This window comes from Chrysochloris asiatica, unplaced genomic scaffold (assembly GCF_000296735.1).
Source record: "Chrysochloris asiatica unplaced genomic scaffold, ChrAsi1.0 scaffold00008, whole genome shotgun sequence".
Taxonomy (NCBI): domain Eukaryota; kingdom Metazoa; phylum Chordata; class Mammalia; order Afrosoricida; family Chrysochloridae; genus Chrysochloris; species Chrysochloris asiatica.
Window position 1 is genome coordinate 32,941,539 of NW_006408526.1, and position 7,803 is coordinate 32,949,341.

Consider the following 7,803-nt stretch of genomic DNA (forward strand, 5'->3'; position numbering starts at 1 on the left):
GCAGCCAGCCGAGGGACTCATATGTTGACCTGGGGCTGACCTAATTCACAAAGCCACAGTCAGGGAAGGCCTTTCCCCAAAAAGCATTAGGGCCCCAGAGCTAGGAGCAAGAATGTGGGTCTCCAGTCTCCCCCACCCCCGGGATTGCTGGGACGCTTCCCATCTCAGTGGGTGGCAGGGAGTTACTCATCCTCAGAGCCATAAGCAAACAGCAGCAACTCAGCAGGGAGGGCAGAGAGGGGCCCAGCCCACCCGAGCCTGTGTTTCCAAATTTGTTTGTGTTTATTTTGGTTCCTCTGCACCACATGGAAACAAATGTGCTCTGGTCGCTGCCAGCTCCGCTTCTGCTCTCCAGGATGGTGGCAGGAGGGCCGGGGGTTGGGGCACTTGGCTCAGGTCTCCCCTTGCCTTCATGGGCAGACTTCCACCTTCCTGCCCATTTATGGGTTCCCCAAGGAGAGGTCAGGAGTCCGTGGATGGTGTCAACTGTTAATGTGCTTGGCTGATAACCTAAAGGTTGGAGATTCGCCTTCAACCAAAAGTGCCTTAAAAGAAAGATCTACTTCCACGAAATCCATCACTGTGGAGCACATAGGGTCACCTGAGTTGGGTTGACACCATGGCAACTTGTTTGGTTTTGTTTTCATCAAGAAGAGGTTAGGGGCTGTGTTTGGACAAGGTGAGACATAGCACACAGGTGAGACAGAGAAGAAATGGCAGGTGCCCCGGTACCAGTAGTCAGGAAACCTGGGTTCTGTGTGAGCTCTGCTATGCTCTTGAGTCACATTGGCTTCCATTTAATTGGCCAGTTTGTTGTACTGTGGTAGCTTGTATGTTGCTAAAATGTTGGAAGTTATGCCAATGGTATTTCTAATTTACTCATGGTGGATGGATTTCATTAGAGCTTCCAGACAAAGAGAAACTAGGAAGAAAGGCCTGGTGATGTACTAGCAAAAATTAGCCAATGAAAACCCTATGGATTACCATAAACTATTGTACAATACAGTACTGGAAGATGAGCCCCCTAAGCTGGAAGGCACTCAAAAATACACTGCGACTGCAACAATGAACTTGAGTCTCCCAACATTTGTGAAGACGGTGCAGAACTGGGCAACATTTTGCTTTGTTGCACATGAGGTCACCATAAATCAGAACAGACTTGATGGCAACTAGCAAAAACAAAAAGAACACCATTTAATGAGCACCTACTAAGTATTTTACATGCATTCATGAAAATATGCTTATTGAGTACCTATTGTCATTCTTAAAGGAGCACTGGTAGCGTAGTGGTTATGAATTGGGCTGCGAACCTTAAAGTCAGCAGTTCGAAACTACCAGCTGTTTCATGGGAGAAAGATGAGGCTTTCTGCTCCCATAAAGATTTACAGCCTCGGAAACCCTGTTCAGGGTCACTATGGGTCGGAATCGACTCGACACCACTCAACAACATTGTCATTCTTGGCACTGGGGTACAGCAATAAAAAAAAGAAAAACTCCCAATGGTGATCGTATGACAGAGTCTTAGCAAGGACAAGTGTTTTGCCAAAGATCACCCATCTGGGCCACTCACCATGCCTCACTTCTTCAGGAGGTCCTGAACCTTCTTTGGCCTTCATTTCCTCCTCTGGGAAAATGAGAGTCAAGAGTAAATGGGAGTCAAGCTTGCTTCCATCTCTGATGGTCTATATGTGGAGGGAGACCTCACCTGCGGGCACAGGTTGCTAAGTGCCATTGAGCCAATTCCAACTCATGGCCACTCTGTGTAGGGTTTCTGAGGTTCTAAATATTTACAGGAGCAGAAAGCCTCGTCTTTCTCCCTTGGAGCAACTGATGGGCTTGAACAGCCGACCTTATAGTTTGAAGTCCAGTGCTTATCCTGCAAAGCCACCATGCTCCTCATGTGCTCGGTGCTTGGAGGAGATGGCTGATATTGTTAAGTGTCATCAAATTGGTTCTGACTTATAGTGACCTTGTATAGATTTCTGAGGAATAACTGGTGAGTTGGAACCCTGAGCTTGTGGTTCAAAGCCCAGTGATTATCCTGCAGTATGACACCAAGACTCCCCATAGAGATTACAGCTAAGAAAACCCTATGGGGCAGTTCTACTCTGTAACACACGGGGTCACCATGACAGAACCGACTTGATGGCAACAGATTTGGAATTTCATATGGTTTTGTCCGTTGATCAGTAAGGACCAGAGATGGGTATCTCCTTATATGGGCATAGGTACAAGGACCCTTTTTGATCCCTTCCTATGCAGGGAGATCCAAAGGGCCATCCTGCTCATTCCTCTGCCTCTCCTGCTATCCAAGACAGATGGCAGAATCTTCCTGCTTACTTGCCAGCAGTCCTCTATCAAGTCTTTCATCTGGAAGTTCTTCCTCAGGTCTGCCCTGAAACATACACTGGTTGGGGGAATTCTTGGTGATGGCCCCTCCCCACCACCAGACCTCAGGAAATGTATTGCTTGTGGCAGCATGTCAGTAGGCTCAGCTGGCGGGCCCGCCAGGGCTGACAGCGGAAATTGGAAGCTGGCTGCTGTTTGACAGGTATATTATTCCCGCTGCCCTCGATTTATTTACCAACAGCATGCGGAGCCCCAGAAACCAAGGGAGGGAGGGAGTCAGAGCCAAGGGGGCCTCTGTGTGGCTAACCTCAGGGCTGCAGGGGGAGGAAGGGAAGCCACTGGGGGTCAGGGGGAAGCAGGGGCCCCTAGAGAGTTTGGTCCCATGTCCATGGGATGCTTCCTGCAGGAAAAGCCTTCCGAGCACCCTGCATCTCAGAGCCATGGGTTCCTGGTCAAAGTCAAGGAAAAGGTCTCTGCTTCAGGGGTGGTTGGGATGCAAGAAAGAGGTGTGCAGGTGAGAGAGGTTGCAAGGAGGAAGAGTGGGGCTGCTGTGTGCTGTACGGTTGTTCAGGCTGTGAGGTACCATAGATGCCCAGCAAGGGGCTAAGTGAGGTCTGATGGGAGCCCATGCTCTGGTGGCTGAAGTGGCACCAGGACCGAGTCTGCCTGGAGGGGCTCCTTTTCTTAGTTCACACAGAGGTGTTGTGTGGGCTAGTGACAAACCATGGAAATAAGCAGAATGCTCAGGACCAGACAGGCAGGTGTCCAGGCCCAGCTTGGCTACACAGAGCCTACATGACCCTTAAAAAAAGGCCTCTCAGCTTCTGGGAGCTTTCGTCTCCTTGTAGTAAACGGTAATAGTTTTACCACTTCTCGGGGCTATTTGAGGAATAAATCAGAGGATCCACATACCCGTGCTCTGTAGACTGTTGACAGAAAGTGAAGACAATGAGAGCATTCCTTGGATGGCCCTGTGTGTGCTCTATGTGCTCAATGGTGTGAGCCCTGGCCCTGAGATAGGGATGTCTGCAGTGTGGTTGGGGCCAAGGCAGGGTGTGTGTCTGAATATGGTTGTTGACTATGCTCACCCAGAGGTTTGCACTGAGTGAGGTAAGTCCTCAGAGGGTCACTGGGGTGCTCACGGTGAGACTGGGAGTGTGTGTCTCTTGTCTGAGTACTAGCCACAGTGGTGTGTGTGTGTGTGGTTAGGGTGTGGATACATGGGCATGCAGGGGTGGGCACTGTCAGAGTGTACAACTTGTAGAATGCACATATACACTCTCATATTTTCATAAGCATGCTTTCGTGTATAGGCATACACACATGCACACACATACACTCTCACATTTACACATACCTTAGCACAGGCTTGTAGCATCTACAGTCTGACTCCCGCCTTTGATGAACCTGATGTAAAATTCATGGAGCAGCCGGTTCTAGAGATGCAGAAACGTAAGGGAGCAAGGATTATGCCCCATCCTGAATGGTGAGTCACATTATAGACTGGCAGATACACAAGCCCTTTCTCCCTGCCTTAGCTCTGGGGCTGAGGGAAGCTGTCTGCCCTTGTATTTCGTCTCAGCTTCTGGTCTGGGGATTTTAATGGTTTTTAATAATGATTCTGCCACCGTGCCCTCCCCCCTCCCCATAAAAACCCTACAAAACAATTGGCTGCAAAAGTTCAGCCTCCTTCAGCTTTCTCAGAGGCAGAGCTGAGGGTCAGAGTTTGGGGGTGGAGACAGGACAGGGAGATAGAGAGGCACTGGGGGATTCCCCTCAACCCAGCAAAACCAAACCAGTTGCCTTCAAGCTGATTTTGACTCATGGCAACCCCATTTATTGCAGAGTAGAAGTGTGTTCCACAGAGTTTTCAAGATGGTGACCTTCTGGAAGCAGATTACCAGGCTTGTCTTCTGAGGTACATCTGGGTGTACTCAAACCTTCAACCTAGGAATTGAGTGCAAATTGTACTACCCAGAGATTCCTTGGGGGATTCAAGTGGGTCCCAATTCATACAGGTCTCCTGGGGAGGTGGTGGATGAGGGCAGCAAAGAGCAGAGGCATCTCTGAACAGTGAACAGTCAAGCTCTGAGACCCATGGGCAGCGGGAAGTTACCTCTGATGTTGGGCAGTCTCTAGTGGCCAGGCAAGCTTCTGTCCTGTCTTTCCTGCTGTTCTGGGTCATCAGGCTGCATGGAGACCCTCTGTAGAAATTGTCATTCATGCTTGTAGTCTGCCACATTCCCATGCAGCTGAAGGACTCTTGGGCTTGGCTGGGCAGCAATGACTCCCGGCTTCCTGTTTTGAGCCCCACCCAGCATCCTGTACTTGTTCTCCTGCTAGTACCCACTCTCTAGTGTGGGCCTGGCTGGGCTGTGGGATAGGGCCTTTCTGGTCCACCCTCTGATCTTTTAAAATGGAGGTGCCATGGAGGTCGGCAGGGGCCTGTAACTAGGAACAGGAGAGGAAGCTGGAGAGGCAGGGCCTTGTCATGTCCATTTACATATCGTGTGCTGTACCCACCTCCCCCACCCCCACAGGGGAATAGAGCCCTGTGTGTGTGTGGCAGGCGGTGCCAGAGAGGGGGCATCTGTCTCCCATGGTCCTGCTGCTTCTTGTGGTGGCTCCGAGCACTCTAGCTGCCTGGTTGGAGGTGCCATTCACAAGCTCTCCTAGGACTTCAGCCTTGGACTTAACCTGAGTAGGACTGTGGTTGACGCTCATCTCAGAAGCTGCCTGTCCTCTTCCCTGCTTTTGTCTGACTTTCCTGTTCTTTCACCATCCTCCTTCTCCTCCTCCCCTCTCCTGCCTCTCTCTGCCTTCCTTCCTTTCTCCCTCTTCCTCCAATCTCTTCTTTATCTGAACCTGCAGTGCTTTCTTATTAAATCTCACTCCCCATTCTCTCTTTAGATCTACCATGTGCCTCAGAAGGGCAGTGAATAAAGACAGCAAAGGACTTAGGCTGGAGAGAGGCCAGAGAACTCACAGCCTGAAATGCCCCCTCCATGCTGCTCCTTTGTCTCCAGATGGGAGTCTTGACCCTCTACCACATCCTACTGAACACACATGCACATGTGGGAGCACATGCATGCACACACTCACACAGACACACATGCATGTACACATGAATGTGAACACACATGCATACCCACTCAGATGAATGTGAACACACACACATGCACAATGGGAACACACACATGCACATGTGGGAACACAAACATGCACACTCACACACATGCACACACAGAGACGCACACACATGCGCATGCAGAAACACACAATAATCAAAAGACATACATGTGCGTGAACATGAATGTGAGCTCACACGCATACCCACACACATGTGCAACCACACACATGAATGTGAACACACATGTGTGTACATGGGAACACACATGCACAGTCACACACATGCACAATGCACACACAGAGATGCACACACATGCACATACAAATGTGGACACACATGAGCACGTGCATGCACTCACACACAGGTGGGAGCAAACATAGACATGCACACATGAATGTGCACATGCATGTACACACACGTGCATGTACACGTGGGAACAAACACGTGCACACACTCACACACACATTCACACTCACCCAACATCCTGCCTTTATGAGCAGGGGGAGAAGGGCTTTAGACAGGAGAGGAAAAAAAAATCAAAAGTGCTGATAGACAAAGGGACTTTAAAAAGTTTGTGGGAAATGGAATCAAAAGATAATGGGAAATTTCCAGGAACTAGGACCAGGGCTTTTACAGGGGAGTGAGTAAGGAAGTGGGCAGGAGAGACTGCCTGTATTCATGCTCACTTGTCTTTGCCTGCCAGCGATCCTCAGCTGGCTCTACCTTCAAGACTGCAGGCTGCCATTGGCTGCAGGAAGGCCTTTTTCAGGCACACTCCAGCGGGGTCAGCCTCAAGATCCAGGCTCAGGCTCTTGGATCCCACAGCCACCAGACTAAAGTGAATGGTTAGGACCTCAGGGAGAGTGAGCCCCTCATTGACTGACCTAAGCAGTGCCTGTGGCAAGCCCCTTGACTACTTGGCTAAGTGTTCAAGACTCTTAATGCTTAGCCCCTGCCAATGTGTCTAGCCACACCCCACAAATGCCCCTGTATGCCAGTGTTTTCACCCCACCTCACCCTCATAGTTTGAACTGTAAGATTGGTGGTTCAAGCTCACCAGTTGCTCCTCGGAAACCCTATATAGGGTCACTATGGGTTAGGATCGACTTGACAGCACTTAACAACAACAACCCTCAGAGAATACAGGGTTATAACAAAACAAAACAAACAACTTCCCCATTTCACCTCCCAAATCCTCAAACAACACAGATCTGCTTGAAAGTTGAGTAGCCCGATTGGTTCGGTTGTTCATTGGGTGTGTGATCTTGGGAAGGGCTGTGGACAGGCTTTCCTCTCCCTTTGTCACACGTACACATTCACACATATACACTCGGACATGGACACACACACATGCAAACATGCACACATACATGCCCACACATATACGTCCACACACACTCATACAATACACCCACACATGTATACACATGCAAACATATACATGCATACACTCCCACACACATGTTCACAAATACATGCTCGCACACACACACACACACACACACACACACACACACACACGCTCACACACATACACATGCATATAGCACCCTGCCTTTATGAACAGAGGGAAAAGGGCTTTAAATGGGAAAGGAAAGAAATCAAAAGTGCTTCATATACAAAGGGACTTTAAAAGTTCGTGGAAAATGGGAATCAGATGGTAATGGAAATTATCCAGGAGTAGGACCAGGCCTGTTACAGGGGAGAGAGTGAGGAATTAGGCTCACAGTTTCTGGCCACCTAGCCATCCTCCCTCTTTGGGTACTCAGCACTCTGGTTTTCTTAGTGAAGCACCCACCCCCCTGACTCCTGTCCTAGCCTCAGCCACATGGGCCTTACCTCCTAGCTCCCAGGGATGGTGTGTGTGTGCCCGGGCCTGGCCAGTGAGAGCTCTCAGTACTCAGGGTGATTCAGGTAGAGATTAATTTCATGACGGTGAGCTTGGCTTCAGGGCTTACAGTGGAAATCTTGGCATTGCTAAAGCAAATAGATGTCTACCTGAAGCTGCTAGCAACCTTCTTTGTCACCGTTGAGGAAGACTCTACCAGAGAATAAAGCCAACACAAGACAGTTGAGTGAATAGAGGGGGAGAGAGGAAGCGAGAAAAACAGATCCTCCATAATCTTAATGGCGTGACTGGGTATGGTTGTATTGGAAACACCACAGCCCTGTTCATTCTTGGACTGTTCACTTATTTTAGCCAATTGCTCCCCTCCGCCTCTTGTGGAAATCAGTTTGATTTGGATTTCTGTCTCTGTCCAAGTAAGGCGCTTACAGAGAAATGACTTAACCAGTCTGCACTTGAGTTCTTTCATCTGTGACGT